At 37.4% G+C, this 19,507-nt stretch overlaps 1 pseudogene; it reads left to right on the forward strand.

Annotated features, from left to right (window-relative positions):
- The first annotated feature begins 9,683 nt into the window (after window positions 1–9,683).
- On the forward strand, window positions 9,684–12,184 carry LOC132162346 (uncharacterized; annotated as a pseudogene).
- Window positions 12,185–19,507: the final 7,323 nt, after the last annotated feature.

Raw genomic sequence — 19,507 nt, forward strand, 5'->3', positions numbered from 1 at the left:
CGATGATGATGGGTATTGCAGCACCTTTCGTAATGGTCAGTGGAAGCTCACTAGAGGTGCTATGGTTGTTTCTCGAGCCCATAAGTTTTCTACTTTGTACATGTTGCAGGCAAAACTCTCCAAAGACATTATTAATGCAATGGATGATGAGTCTTCAGTAGAGTTGTGGCATAAGAGACTTGCCCACATGTGTGAGAAAGGCTTGGCAATACTGGCCAAGAAGAATCTTCTATCTAGGATAAAGAGTGCATCTTTAAAAAAGTGCACACATTGTTTGGTAGGGAAGCAAAACAGAGTCTCCTTCAAGAGCTCCCCTTCCACAAGAAAGCCAGGTATATTTGATCTTGTACATTCAGATGTCCGTGGCCCTATGAAGACTAGAATACTTGGTGGCTGCCTTTACTTTGTGACCTTCATAGATGATCATTGAAGGAAGTTGTGGGTATATACCTTGAAAAGAAAAGATCAAGTATTGGATGTGTTTAAGCAGTTTCAGGCCTCAACTGAGAGACAAACTGGGAAGAAGTTGAGGTGCTTCAAAACAGATAATGGGGGAGAGTATTTGGGTCCTTTTGATGAATATTGCAGGAAATAGGGTATTCGGCATCAAAGGACACCTCCGAAGACTCCTTAGTTGAATGGTTTAGCTAAAAGAATGAATAAAACACTGGTTGAGAGAGTAAGGTGCTTGCTTTCACAAGCACAGTCACCAAACTCCTTTTGGGGGGAGGCTTTAAGTACATCAGTACATGTTCTTAATCTCACACCATGTGTTCCTCTTCAGTCTGATGTACTAGACAAGGTTTGGACTGGTAGAGATGTTTCTTATGATCATTTGCACGTCTTTGGATGTAAGGCATTTGTGCATATTCCCAAAGATAAGAGATCTAAACTGGATGTGAAGACCTGACAATGTATCTTCTTAGGATATGGCCTAGATGAGTTTGGCTACAGATCGTATGATCCAGTTGAGAAGAAACTAGTGAGAAGCTGAGATGTTGTATTTATGGAAGATCAAACCATACATGATATTGAGAAGACAGAAAAGGCAGTGCCTCACTATAATGATGGTTTGATTGACTTGGATCCGGCTCCTTTGACAGATTTGCCAGCACAGGTTGAACACGATATTCAAAATGACCAGCAGGTTAAACATGATTTTCAAAATGACCAGCAGGGTCTAGGTGATACTGATATTCCTTTACAAGATAAGGCTCATGATCAGTTGCTATTACCAGAAATACCACCAGATGTTCCACTCAGAAGGTCTACTAGAGACTGACATCCTTCCACTCGGTATTCTGTAAATGAGTTCGTGTTACTAATTAACAGGGGAGAGCCCGAGTGTTATGCAAAAGCCATGGAAAATGAACATAAGTCAGAGTGGGTTGATGCTATGCAGGATGAGATGCAGTCATTGCATGACAATCACACTTTTGAGTTGGTTAAGTTGCCTAAGGGAAAGAGAGCTTTGACGAACATGTGGATTTACAAGGTGAAGCAACAAGAACACACTTCACAACCACGGTACAAAGCTAGGCTGGTTGTCAAGGGATTCAGACAAAGAAAAGGTATTGACTTTGATGAGATTTTCTCTCCTGTTGTGAAGATGTCATCCATTCGTGTGGTTTTTGGTTTAGCCGCTAGCCTAGACTTAGAGATTGAGTAGATGGATGTGAAAACTGCCTTCTTTCATGGTGATTTAGAGGAGGAGATTTATATGGAACAGCCAAAGGGTTTCAAGGTGAAAGGAAAAGAGGACTATGTGTGTCGGCTTAAGAAAAGTCTTTATGGTTTGAAGCAGGCATCCAGACGGTGGTATAAGAAGTTTGAGTCTGTTATGGAGGAGCAAGGCTACAGGAAGACTACTTCTGACCATTGTGTTTTTGTGCAGAAATTTCCTGATGGTGATTTTATTATTCTATTGCTTTATGTTGATGACATGTTGATTGTTGGCATGAATTCTTCCAGAATTGATAGGTTGAAGAAGCAGTTAAGTTAGTCATTTGCAATGAAGGACTTGGGGCCAACAAAGCAAATTCTTGGGGTTCGTATTCATAGATGCAGAAATGACAAGAAGCTGTTTATATCACAAGAGCAATACATTGAGAAAGTGCTTGAGAGGTTCAACATGAACAAGGCTAAAGTGGTTCGCTCTCCTATTGCTACACACTTTAAGCTGAGCACAAAGCAATGCCCTTTAACAGATGAAGAGAAGGAAGATATGGGAAAGAGTTCCATATGCCTTAGCAGTAGGAAGCTTGATGTATGCAATGGTTTGTACGAGGCCAGACACAACCCATGCAGTTGGTGTTGTTAGCCGGTTTCTTTCAGATCTAGGAAGAGAACATTGGAATGCGGTAAAGTGGATTATGAGATATCTGTGAGGCACTTCCAAGTTGAGTCTTAGCTTTGGGAGTGGCAAACCAATGTTGGTTGACTATACAGATTCTAATATGGCAGGAGATGTGGATACCCATATGTCTACTTCGGGTTATTTGATCACTTTCTTAGGAGGGGATGTTTCTTGGCAGTCGAGGTTACAAAAATGTATTGCACTTCTTACAACTAAAACATAGTTGATTGCAACAACAGAAGCTTGTAAAGAGTTGCTATGGATGAAAAAAAATTTACGGGAGCTTGGTTTCAAGCAACAACAATATGTGTTGTTTTGTGATAATCAGAGTACTATTCACCTTGCTAAGAACTCTTCATTTCATTCGAGATCAAAACACATCGATGTAAGGTACCATTGGATAAGAGATACTCTTAATGACAAGTTGCTAGCACCTGAGAAAATTCACACCGATGATAATGACTCTGATATGTTAACGAAGGCTCTAGCATGGGAGAAGCTTCAAACTTGTCGCTCGATCACCGGGATGGTGAATCCCTCCACCTAGTCGGGAAGGGGGAGATTTGTTGGGTTAAGATGGCCCAAACTTGCCGAAACTTGTGTAGCCCATGTGTGTTTTTATTAAACCCATATGGAGAGGCCCATTTGGAATAGGGTTTGCTAAACCTAATATCCTTTGTTATTGCAAAGAGAGAATAATAAGAAAAAGAAAAAGATACAAGCAGCCACTAGAGAAAGAGAGGGAAAGAGCTTCAAAAACCAAAATCTGAAAATTCCGTCCAGCCTTGTTCTATAGCTCCGATTGACAAGCTTTTGTGGTCCGATTGAGCTAAAATTTTGCAGGGATGTTCATGACATGGACTCTTCATTGTGAATGGTGGAGATTGGATTCTGAGCATTCTATATCAGTTTTTGAGCCCGAGAACAGTTACCTCTGATTGGGTGAGATCTTTCTTTATTTCTTGTAGAAGTTGATTTTTCCAAGAAATTTTATTTCTTGAAGGATAGCTGCTGATTGTATGCCTCTAGTTGAGACTAGAGAAGACTTATGTATTCCTGTTATTCTTGATGGTGGAATTGTTTGAGTGGACTACAGTCCCGTGGTTTTTTCCTTCTCACACCGGGAATTTTTTTCCACGTAGAAAATCGTGTGTCTTGTGCTTGTGGTGTTTGGATATATATTTCCGCATATATATTGCTCTATTTTATAGTTTCTTGCAGATTCACACAAAGAGGGAGTTTTGTGTATTGTTGTTTCTCCCAACAGTTAGGTTGTAGATGGAGCATGCCAACGCCAATTACTCCCTCCCATGCCATCTTAGTGAACTCTGATTGATTAACCTTACAACAAAACCAAAAGATACATAAGAAAATGAAAAAAGTTTCATAGGTAGCACAACATGCTAAAATCTGTACCCAAAAAAAAGCAAGAATTCTAATGTGTCAAAACAAGAAACTAAACTACCAAAATTCAAATAATAGATAATGGGTTGAACTAAGCTACCAAAATTCAAATGATAGATAACAAATCGGATATAACCAAAACCCAACAAGTGTATTACTCTTTTCTACTCAATTTATCCCAATCTCAATAAACCAATACATATATAGCCAATTTTTTTCACTGAAACCAAACAAGAAGCAAAAGCCCCATATGGGCCTTTCATATCTTCAATACAAAAAATCCCACTAAAAGTTTCATTGTTTATTTATGTATTGCATAAAAGTTTAATATATATATTGAAGGGGTGGTTTGGCCACTCTAGATATGGTCGAAAGGGGTGGCCGGAACCACCTCATGGCCTTAGGGATGGTTCAGCTATCCCCTCTTCCACCCTTTTATTAATTTAGTTTTTAGTTTTAAATCTTAAATTTTTGTATTTTTTATTTAGGGAAAACTTCACAAACTCTCCTTAAACTTCAACTTGTTTTGACACTACCAGTCTACCCCCAAAGTTTAAAAACTCTTAATTAAGGGTATTAAACTTTCAATTTGTTTTAGTTACCCTATTCCGTTAGGATTTTTCGTTAAATCTTGTCAAAATTTCCAAAATACCCTTATTGTCTTTTATAAAAAAATAAAAAAATATTATAAAGATGTTGAAAGAATATTGTAAATATATTTTTTTATATAAAAAATAATAGACATCTGAATCTTTACAATTTTTTAATAAACGCCTTTATGTCCCACTTTGAGCTTATGTAAATTAACTAATTCATTTTCTGGCCTTAGTTATGTATTTATTTATTTGGGTTGTTTTATTTTAATAAAACATGGGCCAAGAGATTTATAATCTAAGTGGCTAATTATTTGGAGAGAATTGAGCTTAGAAATTAAATAAAGCTTTGGGCTCATGCATTTATTTTCTATAGGCTTAGGCATGAGCTTTGCGCTCAGAGGATTTAACTAGAAGGGCAAGGGAGGTTTTAAAGGCTCAAGTATAGATAAATGAGCATTGGGCTTATGGGATAAAACCCAAGCCCGAACATATTGACTAAAGGACTTGGTCTAGGGGTAAAACACTAAACCTAAACATATGGGGAGAATAATTCTCCCCATCGATGTGTAACTAGAAGAGCAAGGGAGGAATTTTCCTCCCATGACTGTGATTCTACAAGGACTGATTTGTAATCCTAGTCCCACTTGTATTCATGTGCTCTCATTTCCTACTTCTCAAAGGATCCTCAAATCTATAAATAAAGGTGCTATTGAGATATTTGAGAAGCAAAAATCATTCAACTCCTCACAAAGTAATACACGACTAAGAGAGAAATTTTCACTTTGGGTTTTGCTTCTAGTTTTTCTCTAGCTCTTCAAAAAACTATGTGAGACCACACTCCTAGTCATGTTTAGTTATCAAAGAGTATCTAACGGAGGAATCAATTCTTCAGGACCTTCTAGTTCTCGAAGAACATCAAGAACTTTAAGAACATCAAGATCTTCAAGAATATCTAGTTCTTGAAAATTACGAAGAACAACATGAATAAGAGGCCACCTTTGAATTTTTGTTCGAGATAGAAGAAGGTTTTTATCCATAGTTGTACAGTCCTATGCTCCCATGCCTAGGAGAGGCAGAATTATCATGTATGTAACACAATCTTGTGTTTTTATTTTAATCTTGCCATGTTTTTCTTGAAGTTAAAAGTTCTTAGGATTTCTTATTTTTCCGCTACACAAACAATACTCTTAGGAGTTAAATTTTTACCAACCGATCACAACAGTCTAGCCACCTATAGAATATTTAGAAGTCTTTTGTTTATTATAAGTATGGGTATTTTATAGGGGTGTCAACCTGGTCCTAGTTCCCAGTTATTGGCCAAAACCGGGAACCGAGATACCCCGGTTATTGATTTTGGGAAACCGGAACCAGGTAATCGGTTCCTGGTTAATCGGCCGGTTCCAGTTTGTACCTGGTTATTTGGACCGGTAACCAATTTTTTTAAAAAAAGTTTGTATTTTGGGCTTATTCAACACCCAACTCAAAAGGGCTCATTGGGCTCAACAAGCTGGCTTAGAGTTGGATTTACAAGGAAAGGATATGCCTCTTTTTTATAGAAAAGCAAGCTTGTACGGTTCCATTTTTTTAGCAATGTGGGACTTCTGAAGCTGGCTTACTGGGTGCTTTCTGAAGGCTTCTTCCTTAATTAGAAGCAAAAGAGGAAATACACATGGCACTGTTGTGCAAATTTTAATATACTCGCAAGTGCACGAATCATTTGCAATATAATGTTTTGCAAGTGCTAGGTCGAACTCACAGGGAATTGTGTTTTTGAAGAACAAATTATAACTAAACTAATTTTATCCTAACCTAGTTCCAAAAAAAGTTTGAATTTTGAGTTTTGAAAATTAAAGGATAAACATAAACTAAATAAAATAAAACAAAAGATAAAGGCTAAGGTTTGGGAATCCACACTCACCGAATCATAACAACATACTCCATGTTCATCAATATTTATCTGAAGTTCTCACAATTAAAATCTTAGCTATGTTTTACTATGCTTTAATAGTTAATCAAAACCATCTCATGTATCCATTCATTGCACAAATCACTAAAGGAATCCAATATCAATTAAATCATCAGATGTATCCGTAAATCACAAAAAATATCAAATCTTAATTGAAACACTAAATGTATCCGTAAAACAAATCACAAGGGATATCCAATTATTTAGGCAAATAAAATCAAGCAATCAATTGTGTGAAATTATCTCAAATCGTCAAGTGTATCATTGAATCACAAAAGATATCCAAGAATCACTCTACACATTGAAAAGAAGTAAAACAATTGAAATATTAAACTGAATAAAATCGGATAAATAAAGACTTACATGAAAGTATTGATGTACTTCATCGGTGAGGCTTCATCCTCAACCTTAGTTGGGAATTAGTTCCACATAAAAATAAAACTAAAATCTAAACCTAAACTAAACTAAACAGAAACTAAACTAAAGAATTTTGCTCTCTGGGATTGTCTATCTTTTCTTGAATGCAAAGAAGTCTATTTATAGGCTTAGGGAAGTCCTAGAAGCCCTATTAAACCTAGATAATTCGGAGGTCTGTCTCCCAGTCAAAATAGAAGTCTGAAATTAGAATAGGATTTGTCCAGATTTGTGTCCTTTTATTACGGAGCGATTTTGGCATAGTAACCGTCATAATTAGGAAAATCCTATTTCACAATGAACTGTAGCATTTTGAGTTAGCTTTCCAATACCGCTTGAATCCCTTCAATCTAATATTTGAGAGGAAAGTTATGGTCAAAATATTAAGATGTGTGCAGAATCTAAATTTGAATCCAGTCCGAAATTTTATCCAATTTGAAATTTAATACAATCTGATCTTCATTTTCTTGGATTTGGTTAAACTTAAACACATCATCTAGGTCCTCTCAAAGTATGCTTTCTTCCAAACTTTGCATTTTTTCCTTTATAAGTTGTAGTTTTTCTTCAATGATCTACAAAATACTAAAAACACAAAATATTAAATAACGACACAACTAAATGATTAACTAATGTAAATAAAGAGGTTCAAGTATGCAATATTTGGCACTTATCAAACACTCCCAAACTTACATTTTGCTAGTCCATGTTATGCAAATATTTACCTAAATTAATAGGCAAATAATTGTACGTTTTACCTGCAAGTCCACAAGGTCAACATAGTAGTATATGGTGCAAGTATAGGATCATTCCCATGAGGATTGCTAAATTTTGCTTAAATTAAATTCCTTAAGTAAAACAAAGATTGATTTTGAAGTGATAATAATAAAAGGTAGGGTTTTGATATCCACCACTAATTACATTTAGCTAATATAACAATATGTCAATGCTTTGATCATGTTATGCATATCTAATGTTTGTCAACATAAGGGCATGGGTGTATACTCCTTAAGTTATAAATTTTCCTAAGCAACGAGTTAGGCATGGGTATATACTCTATCTCTTTTCTTTTTTAAAGGATTTAACATGGTGTATACTAAGTTGTTCTTTAAGAAAGCATGATTCTATGGAAATCGACAAACACATGAGGCCTAGGGCATGGGTGTATACTCCCGGTTCCCCATGTTGATTAACTCAAGAACCCAGTGTGGATTTCTTTTGTTACTTTTATTAAACCCAGGACTCGGTCATCCAAATTGATTTAACTAACTAGTCCATACCACTTGAATATGTTGATAAGACACACACATATGAGGAATTTATGAAAGCGAGAATTAATCAAGTTAAATATCACAACATGATCGTCATAAAGGCGCCAATATTGAATATTAACTAAATATAACTAGGGCTTTAATCTAGCCCTACTAAGTAAATTAGTCACACATAAGTTTGATGTTAAACATCTTCATAAAATAAAAATAGAAAGGAAAAGAATAAACCCGAAACTTGAACTTGAAGAGCTCCAATTCTTCTCCTCGGAAATTGTGTGTCTATTCTAAAGGTTTAAGGGTCTATTTATAAGCCTTAGAAATACTCTAGAAACCCTAAAAATCGTAGGGTTTGAGCCCTAGCTCGTACAAAGCTACAAAACCCTAAAAATTACACTTTCCATATCAAGGCTAGAGGCTGACTTGCTCCTCACTTACGGGTGCGCTCGATCACAGCCCTTGTGCGATCGATCGCAAGTCTACGATTGATCCTCTTGTGCTGGGCACTCGATCGCAGGTGCGATCAGTGGCGGAGCCACATATGGGCCAGAGGTGGCGGTGGCCCCGCCAAGAATTGTTTTTTGAAAAAAAAATTAAATAGGTTCATCATCAATTTATTGAGAAAACTGAAAGTTGATTTGTGTTTAGTTTATGGTTTTTGTTTTTTCTCAATTGGGCCCCTCCATTCTCCTTAAAGAGCTCATTTGTTTTTTTCTTAAATAAGGCCCAATTCATGCAGCTGGCCCCTCCATATAAAAAAAAAAAAAAAAAAAAAATTTAGTTTGTCGCTTTTGGGCCTTTGGCGGCTGCATGGTCCCATATTATATATTAAAAAAAATTTTGTTTCCCCTTTTCTCAAGTCTTCACGCATTGAGCCACTGACGCACCTTCCTCTTCTCCCTCTCTCCGGCTCTCCCCCTCACCTCACTGCCCTCAGTGACTCAGTCCGACAATCCCTCTCAATGCTCTCATTTCTCAAGCCTGCAGGTCTCAATCGCTCTCTCTCACAGTCACAAGCAGTAAGGCTTTGGAGATCAGGTGGGTTTTGCATTTTTTGTTCCTTAAAATTTATTTAGGGTTAATTTTTCCTCCTTAAGGCTTAATGGGTTATGGAATCATGTATTTTCAGGGCAGAAAATAGGTGGTCATTGGTCAGATTGACAGATTGGATTGGGTTCATTGGGAGCATGGATTTTTACCAAATTACCAGAAACACTGAGGTATGCCGTAGGTATCCCAAGAATTTCCTTTTTTTTTTTTTTTTTTTTTTTTTTTAATTCTGATTCCTAAAAGTGTTATATTGCTGCTGTCATGCTGTGTTATGATATTGTTTAGCCTCTTTGGCTCTTTAGGCTTTGATCAAATTAAGAGAAAAAATTGAATAATACATGTTACATTCATCATTATAAATAGACATCAATTTGATGTAGAACAATTAAACAATACGGCAAAAATTGTAGTATAACTGAAAGTCTGAAAGCTTGAAACTTTAACTGAGCGAAAATTGTTGTGTTACTGTTTAGCCTCTTTAGGCTTTGATCAAATTAAGAGAATAATACATGTTAGTGGTACAACCCATCATAAATAGTTGCATTTGTTCTATATCGGTAATGTATATTGGTAATTCGATCGTCTATCTTACGGGGTTGTGATTTAACTTGAAAATTTTAGGTTCATGCATCATGTCAAAGTTTAAAACTATTGATTTGTTCTTTAAAAGGAAAGAAGCCGACATTTCGAAAAGTAATACACCGTTTGATCTTAATACTGGAACTTCAAATCCCGATGAGCGTCATCTTAAATCTTCAAGGGTTGAAGATGAAGAACATCCTTGCAGAGAAGCTCTAATTGCGGAGACACAAGAGGTTCATTTTGAATTATCCACACATAATGTTGATGAAGTTGATGTTTCTTCTATAGAACATGATCCAGGATTACGTCCTCCGATGTGGGACTATCCAGTCAATCAACGGGATGAAATAAGGCGGGCTTATTTGAAATATGGTCCATATCAACTTATTCTTCGAAAGGAACAATATCCACTTTCTGGACCAGAAAAGCACCCTCGCCGCTTTCAAGCTTCTTGGTTCACACAATTTTCAACTTGGCTTGAGTATTCTTGTTCTACGGATGCTGCATATTGTCTACCATGTTATCTTTTTTCTATGAAAGCACTTGGACGTCCTGGATGAGATGTATTTACTATAATGGGATTTAGAAGTTGGAAAAGGGTTAATGATGGAAAAAATTGTGCCTTTTTGACTCATATTGGGGAGGATCCTTGTTCACCTCATAATAATGCTGTGAAATATTGTGAGGATTTGCGAAATCAAGCTCAACATATTGATAAAGTATTGAATGCACAAAGTACCGAACAAATTCTAAATAATGGACTTCGTGTGAAAACTTCTATTGATGTTGCTCGGTGGCTTACATTTCAAGGATGTGCTTTAAGAGGTCATGATGAGACTCTTAATTCAAAAAATCGAGGTAATTTTCTTGAGATGATTCAAATTTTGGCATCATATAATGAGAAAGTTGCAAGTGTTGTTTTGGAAAATGCTCCACAATCTACAAAGTATACTTCACATACAATTCAAAAGGAGATTTTGCATGTCATTGCAAGTAAAGCGCGAAATAAAATTCGTGAAGATATTGGAGACTCTAAATTTTGCATTATTGTTGATGAAGCACAAGATGAGTCTAAGAGAGAGCAAATGGCTATTGTTTTGAGATTTGTTGACAAAGATGGTTTTATACAAGAACATTTCTTTGATATAGTTCATGTTAAAGACACATCGGCATTGACTCTAAAGAATGGAATATCTGATGTTCTCTCTCGTTATCTCCTTGATATTCAAAATATCCGTGGACAAGGATATGATGGTACTAGTAACATGCGTGGTGAATGGAAAGGATTACAAGCATTATTTCTTAATGATTGTCCTTGTGCATACTATATTCATTGCTTTGCTCATCGATTACAATTAGCATTAGTTGCTGCATCTAGAGAGGTGGATTCTGTTCATGTGTTCTTCACAAATTTGAATTTTATTATCAATGTGGCCAGTGCTTCATGTAAACATCATGATCTACTACAAGCTGTTCATGCAACACAAATTGCACATATGCAAGCTATTGGTGAGCTTGAAACTGGAAAAAGGGCTAACCAAATTGGCACTTTGAAACGAGCTGGTGATTCTCGTTGGGGTTCTCATTTTAATTCTATTTGTAGCATGATAAGGATGTTTGATGCTACTTGTACAGTGCTTGAAGATGTTCAAAGAGAAGGAGGTACTTACTCTCAACAAGGAGATGCTAAGGCTGCTTATAAAATGCTTACATCCTTCGAGTTCATATTTATTTTACATTTAATGAAGGAACTCATGGACATTACTAATGTTCTTTGTCAAGTTTTGCAGCAAAAATCTCTAGACATTTTGAATGCTATTCATACACTTTCTATTGCGAAAAAACTTATCCAAAAGTTGAGAGATGATGGTTGGGATAATTTGCTTGAGAACATTGTCTCTTTCTGCAAGAAATCTGAAATTGACATTCCAGATTTGAGTGCTCGTTATATTGAAGGTCGACGTCGTAATCAAAAGAATCACATTACAGTGGAGCATCATTATCATTTTGACATATTCAATACTGCTATCGACTTTCAATTGCAAGAGCTTAATAATAGGTTTGGTGAAAAAGCGATGGAACTTTTGGCACTTAGCTCTGCTTTGGATCCAAAAGATGCTTATAAATTGACGATATATGTATCCTTGTGGAGAAGTATTATCCTCTTGATTTTTCTGAGCAGGAGAAAATTAATTTGAGATATCAGTTGAGGTATTTTGAATCTGATGTCCATACCGATCCGACATTACAAAATTTGTCTTCTATTGTAGAATTATGCCAAGGATTGGCAAAGACAGAAAAATCAAAAACATACTATCTTATTGATAGATTGATTCGTCTTATTTTGACTCTTCCAGTGTCTACAGCAACTACCGAACGAGCATTTTCAGCAATGAAAATTGTTAAAACACGACTATGAAACAAAATGGAGGATGATTTTCTTGCAAATAGCTTAGTTCTTTATATTGAAAGAGAAATTGCCGAGAGCTTCGATTTAGATTCAATACTTGATGATTTTGTACTTCTAAAAGACCGTAAAGTGCAATTCTAGACACGTTTTTGTATTTTTGTCTTTTTGATGTAGTGCCGACATGTGATATTTCTAATATATCAATTTGAGCACATATTTATGAATTTTTATAGATATTTTTTTGTGATGCATATATTGTGTGAATTACCAAATTTTCAGTGTGAAAAAAATTTTTAAGACGCAAAAAAAAAAATTTAGGACGCGAAATTTTTTTTTTACGGCCCCTACATTCTGAAACGTCTGGCTCCGCCACTGGGTGCGATCGAGGCTTCTGCTAGTGCGAACAAGCACACGCCTTGCGCTTGTCTTGGTCTTCGCCTGTAGTGCGCTCGATCGCAGCCCCCCTGCGATCGATCGCACTACCAGAGCCTTCATTTCTTTTCCAAAATAGCTCTTTAAGCCCAAAACTTCCAAGATTGCTTCCTTTTCTTCCAACATCCTACAAAAACAAAGAAAATACATAAAATAACTAAAATGACATAAATTAACCAGAACTAAAGGATTAACAAATGTAAGTTGAAGGCTAAAATATGAATGCTTTAGCACTTAACACACCCCCAAACTTAAATATTGCTAGTCCCTTTGAAATACAAAACTAAAAAGTAAATGGAAAAATAGAAAACAAAAAGATAAATCCATCTTTCGTGGGATGTACGATTGCATTTAGCATATGCAACGAGGCTTTTAAACCCCTAGGGATTCCCTAGAGGATGAGTGGAGTCTCGTGAGGGTTTTCCAGAAATGTTACCCACAAACATCATGCACAGTTCATGTTATCCAAAAATTAAGGAAAACTCAAGATCAAGATTTTCATTTATTTGCAAGCTTAAAGCGATAAACTCCATCTTCTCAATGAATTGGAATCGCAAAGTTTAATTACTTACTAAGGACATGCTAAAACATCACAAGTTCGAAACAGTGTAGAGTGGACTAGCACAAAGTTATGAAGCTTCCAAGTATTTCCAACGTGCAGTGTCTCCATATCTCAAAGTTCACTGAAATCCCTCTTAAAATGAACAACAATGGCATTTTTTTTTTGGGTCAGGTTGTGCAATGTTTGGTTCCCTTAAGCTTTATAATTGACACATGTAACGAGTGTTAAGTCAATGACTCCCAAACCAGATGGTTTTAGGGCAATAGGTGTAAAGACACCCCTAGGGCTTACTAGCTCAAATCAAAAAGGCTATGAAACCATACTAACCATGACATTAACCAAATCAAAATTCTTCACCTTTTGACATGAACACTCAATGCTTTGAGGCAAAAGGTCCAGTTACTTTGTGAAAAACTCATCAATGATTTTTTTTTTTCACATATGTATATGCCAAAGTATCCATCTAAGAAGTCACACAGTTTCACCCAAGACATAAAAACACACACATCAGACTTTCATGTCATACCCCACAAATTATGTGCTAATGTGCTTGTGTGATTAGATCAAACATGTGAATTCTTAACTGTCCTAAGCAAGTAAACAAACTTAACAGATTCTATCATCAGATCATGTGTTCAAAATTTTAAGATCCTTAATGAAATCAAACCACAATTCTTTCAAATTAACCAAAATTTTAAGGCAAACATGAACATGCATAAATTTATTTATTTATTAACAACAAACAAACAAAACAAATACATGAAACTGGGACAGAGTGTGTGTAGAGTGTTCCCATACCCCCAAACTTAAATGACACATTGTCCCCAATGTGTCTAAAACATGGAAAGAATTTATCCGGGAGATGGACAAAATGGTCTAGAAAGCATGACTCATAGCACACCCCCAAACTTAAATCGAAGCACACTTATCCCTGCAAAATAAGAAAACACAAAAACAAGTAAAATGAAACAAAACAAAACTAAATATAAAGATGAAGTGAAAAACAACTAAAACAAAATAACAGATAAACTATGGGGTGCCTCCCATGAGCGCTAAGTTAACGTCTTCAGCCAGACTATGATTCCCCTCTCATTAAGGTTCTGAAGAAGATGCTCCTGATGGTGGTGCATAAGGGGTAGACTGGAGTGCCAGATCTTCATCTCTTGGTACTAATTTCACTTCAGGATATGGCTTTACTCTGTGTCCATTAACCTTGAATGTGTGATTACTCTCTGGACTGTGAACCTCCAAAGCTCAATGAGGGAACATTTGAGTAATAATATAGGGTCCAGACCATCTTGACTTGAGCTTACCAGGGAAAAGTTTCAATCTTGAATTATAATTTAACACCTTCTATCCTACTTGAAACTCCTTCCTGACCAGTTGTTTGTCATGATATGCTTTGGTCCTTTCCTTGTGTCATGATATGCTTTGGTCCTTTCCTTGTAGAGCTTGGCATTCATATGCATCATGCCTCAATTCCTCCAGTTCTTTGAGTTGTAGTTTCCTCTTGTTACCAGCTTGTTTCATATCAAAGTTAAACTGCTTGATTGCCCAATATGCTTTGTGTTCCAACTCCAATGGTAGATGACATGCTTTCCTAAAGACCAACCGATATGGAGACATATCGATAGGCGTCTTGTAAGCAGTCCTACAAGCCCATAGTGCATCATTCAAGCGTAGACACCAATCCTTCATGTTGGGTTTTACTGTCCTCCCTAGTATGCTTTTGATATCTCTGTTGCTTATCTCCACTTGACCACTGGTTTGAGGATGGTATGGAGTGCCAACCTTATGTGTGATTCCATACTTCTTTATCAAAGAAGCAAAGGCATAATTGTTGAAGTAGCTATCTCCATCACTAATTATTGCTTGTGGCATCCCAAACCTAGTGAAGATGTTGTCCTGCAAAAACTTCACAACCACTTTGTTATCATTAGTCTTTGAGGAGACAGTCTCGACCCATTTAGACACATAATCCACATCCACAAGGATATACAAATAACCATATTAATTAGGAAATGGAATCATGAAGTCAATACCCCATACATTGAAGAGCTCTACCAACTGAATATTTTGCAATGGCATCTAATGTCTGGATGAGATGTTACCTGTCCTCTGACATCTATCACAAGAGCTGCAAAACAAAAAGGCATCCTTAAACACATTAGGCCAATAGAAACTAGATTGTAATACCTTAAGCACTGTTCTCTTGGCCCCAAAGTGTCCTCCACAAGCATATTGATGACAATGTTGCAGAAAGCTCAAATGTTCTTCTTCTAAGACACATCTTCTAATGATTTGATGATGACAAAATTCGAACAGATAAAGGTCATCCCAATGGTATTGTCTAGATATAAACATCAACCTCTTCCTTTCTTGACTAGACATACCTGGAGGAAAAACCTTATCAGTTATATAATTCACAATATCTACATACCATTGAAGTTGGACCTCAACTGCAAACAACTTCGCGTCTGGAAAATTTTCATTCAATGGAAGCTCATCTCCTTCTTCCTCATGAAGTAGTCTAGATAGGTGATCTGCTACCACATTCTCACTGCCCTTCTTGTGTCTAATCTCAAGGTCAAACTCTTGTAGTAATAATACCATCTGATCAATCTCGGCTTTTCATCCTTCCTAGCAAACAAATATCTCAAAGCAGCATGATCAGTGAATACAATAACCTTAGAACCAACTAGGTATGATCTAAACTTCTCCAAAGCAAATATGATAGCTAACAATTCTTTCTCAGTGGTAGAATAATTTAGCTAAGTATCATTCAATGTTCTAGAAGCATAATATATGGCATGAGGTACCTTATTGATTCTTTGACCCAAGACAACTCCCAAGGCAAAGTGACTAGCATCACACATGAGCTCAAATGGTAGAGTCCAATCAGGTGCCATCATTATTGGTGCAGATGTGAGCAGCATTTTCAGTGTGTTGAAGGTAGTCATGCATTCTTTAGTCCATTCAAACTTGGCCTCCTTCCCTAGCAATGCACAGAGGGGTCTAGAGATCTTGGAGAAATCCTTCACGAACCTTCTAATGAACCCAGCATGTCCAAGAAAACTCCTCACCCCCTTCACTGTCAGAGGAGGGGGAAGTTTGGAGATGATGTCAATCTTAGCCTTATCTACCTCAATGTCCTTGCTTGAAATAGAATGACCCAATACAATGCCTTGTTGAACCATGAAGTGGCATTTTTCCCAATTGAGCACTAGGTTGCATTCTTCACATCTCTTGAGAACACTCTTCAGATGGTTGAGGCATTCATCGAAACTAGACAAAAAAAATACTAAAGTCATCCATAAATACCTCAATGGATTTCTCCACCATATCTGAAAAAATGCTCATCATACATCTTTGGAATGTGGCTGGTGCATTGCATAATCCAAATGGCATTCTTCTGTAGGCGAATGTCCCAAAAGGACATGCAAAGGTGGTTTTCTCCTGGTCCTCTGGTGCTATTGCCATCTGATTATAGCCACTGTACCCATCCAAGAAGCAGTAGTAGCTATGGCCAGCTAACCTTTCTAGCATTTGATCAATGAAGGGTAGGGGGAAATGGTCTTTTCTTGTCACCCTGTTCAGCTTTCTGTAATCGATGCATACCCTCTAACTAGTGGTTATTCTTATAGGTATCATCCCATCATCTTCATTCTTCACCACTGTGATCCCACTCTTTTTTGGAACTACTTGGATTGGACTAACCCATTTACTGTCTAAGATGTGGTAGATAATGCCCACATCCAATAGTTTTAATACCTCTGCCTTGACGACCTCCTTTATGTGTGGGTTGAGTCTTCTCTGTGCATCCCTGGTTGGCCTTGCTTCGCCCTCAAGGAAGATTTGGTGCATGCACTTGGCTGGACTTATTCCCTTGATGTCAGCAATGGTCCATCCCAAAGCAGTTTTATGTTCTCTAAGAACTCTCAACAGCTTTTCTTCTTCCCCATAACTCAGATTTGCAGCAATTATGACCAGTAGTATCTTGTTTTCTCCTAAGTAGGCATATGTCAGGTGTTGTGGCAATTGCTTCAATTCCAATTTTTGTGCCTGGACAATAGAAGGGACAAGATTAGTATTAGTAGGCTCAAGAATCTAAAAGGGAGGAGTGTACTTACTTGAATGTTTTGGAGAGGCCTCAAGGAGGTGCACGGTTTCAATGATGTCATCAGTAACATCTTCAGATTCTGGCTCAATGTCCTGCCTTGTGAAACTATAGGTGAGGGTGGCCTCCAATGGATCTTTATGTTGGTCCTACGAAACTATCTCACTAACACCTTGGATCATACAAACATCAAAACATTCTAAATCATCATGAGGTAATTTCAATGCATCGAATATTTTGAACTCTATTGTCTCACCGTTCACCTTCATACTCACAATACCCTTTTTCACACCTATTGTAGTATCAACAGTTCTCATAAAGGGTCTTCCTAAGATAATAGGTAAAGGTGATGGCATACGGGATTCTTCCACATCCAATACAATGAAATTAATAGGTAAAATAAATTTACCTACCTTTACCAAAACATCCTCAAGTATACCTAGTGTCTCATATACAGTGTAAGGCAGCAAATTAATCCCTGCTCCTAGATCCAGCAGTGCCCTTTCAAAAGAATGGTCTCCTATCCTGCAAGGAATGGTAAAACTACCTGAATCTGTTAGCTTTGGTGGTAATTTTCTTAACAAAACTGCACTTACCTCATCTATTAAGGCCACTGTCTCATGCTCCTGAAACTTCCTTTTATTTGTGCAACAATCTTTTAGAAATTTAGCATATGAGGGAATCTGTTTAATTGCATCTAATAAAGGAATGTTAATTTCTACTTTCCTCAAGGTCTCAAAAATATCAAGAAGTTGGTTTTCTTTCTTTTGCTTAACTAACCTTTGAAGGAAGGGCGGTGCATTCACCTTCCCCATTTTACTTACCTTGGATGTTGAGGCTTCATCTGGAGATGCTTGTGCTGGCTCATCGGCTCCTATGATCTTACCATTTCTGAGGGTGGTGACTGCTTTCAGCTGTTGGTGACCCCCTGGATTGGGTATTGGTCAGGATGGAAATTCACCTTGTTTTCTTTCACTTTGCTCTTTAGCCATTTGTTCCATTTGTACTTCCAGTCTTTGAATAGCTTGTTCGGTCCTTTGAATGGACTGATCATACTTGGCATCGGTTTGTTGTTGCACAATCACAAATTGTCGTACAAGATCCTTCTGGTCATCCTTCTCTGGCTCCTAAGCTGGTTGGACTGCTTGTTGTGGGTTGCCTTGCTGTCCGTGAGGGTTCACAATATTCCGACTGTTACTCCATGAGGAATTGGGGTGGTTACTCCACCCTAAATTATAAGTGTTGGAGTATGGATTGTTCTTGGGAGGATATTTGTGTTGTCCCACATAATTTGCTTGCTCTTGATCTACAGATGAATACAAAGGGCAGTTCTCAGTAGTGTGATCTAAATGAGAACATATGGCACATACCTGAAGTTAGGTGGCTGGTTGAATGAGAGAGATGTTCTGAGTAGTCATGGAGTTTACAAGCATATATTAATGTCTTCTGCATAGCAGCCATTTGACTTTGCACTCCACTATTTTCTTCATACCTGCCTTTGCTCCTTAGACCTTGCCTCCCTCTGGATGGGAATTGTTGGGTGTGTTCACTCAATGTCTCAAAGATCTCTATGGGTTCCTTACTGCTCTTTTCCATCAGAGCACCTCCACAAGCTGTATCAATAATACCTTTGTTGAAATCATCTAACCCTTCATAAAAAATTTGTTCCTGTTCACCTTGAGGTATGTTGTGATTTGGACACTTAAGAAGCAGGGCATTGAAGTGGTCCCATGCTTCAAAGAAAAGGTCTCCATCTCTTTGTTGGAACGATTGCAGCTCCCTTCTAAGTTGCCTTGTCCTTTGAGCTGAGAAAAACTTCTATAGGAACTTACTTGACAACTCTTCCCAACTATGAATGGATTCTGCAGGCAAGGAATTATACCACAACTTAGCATTGTCTTTCAAGGAAAATGGGAATAAGACTAACCTGAGTTTCTCTGGAGTTAGGCCTTGAATGTGTTGAAGCTTGCAAAGATCAAAGAACTTCATGAGGTTCAAGTTTGGATCCTCAGTAGTTGTGCCTCTAAAGTGAGTTAAAACACTGAGTAATTGTGGGGATATATAGTAATCAACTTCCCCCTCCGGTTGATAGGCGATGCATGATGGCTGGTTGAGGTTTCTTGGGATGAAAGATTGTTTCATGGGCCTTCACTCTGGTGGCGGGTTTTCCAACAGATCTTCTATTGTTACCTCAACTTCTTCTTCTTCCTCTGTGTCGGAGTTGTCTCTAGGCCTTTGTCGAATGGTCCCCTTGATTTCTTGCATAAGAAGATTTTGCCCCTGCAGTCACAGCAGCCTTAGTGCTGCTGTTCGGATACTCCCTAGAATTGTGCTCGATCGTAGGTTAGTGCGC

The sequence above is a fragment of the Corylus avellana genome, chromosome ca9 (genome assembly GCF_901000735.1).
Source record: "Corylus avellana chromosome ca9, CavTom2PMs-1.0".
In the NCBI taxonomy this organism is placed as follows: domain Eukaryota; kingdom Viridiplantae; phylum Streptophyta; class Magnoliopsida; order Fagales; family Betulaceae; genus Corylus; species Corylus avellana.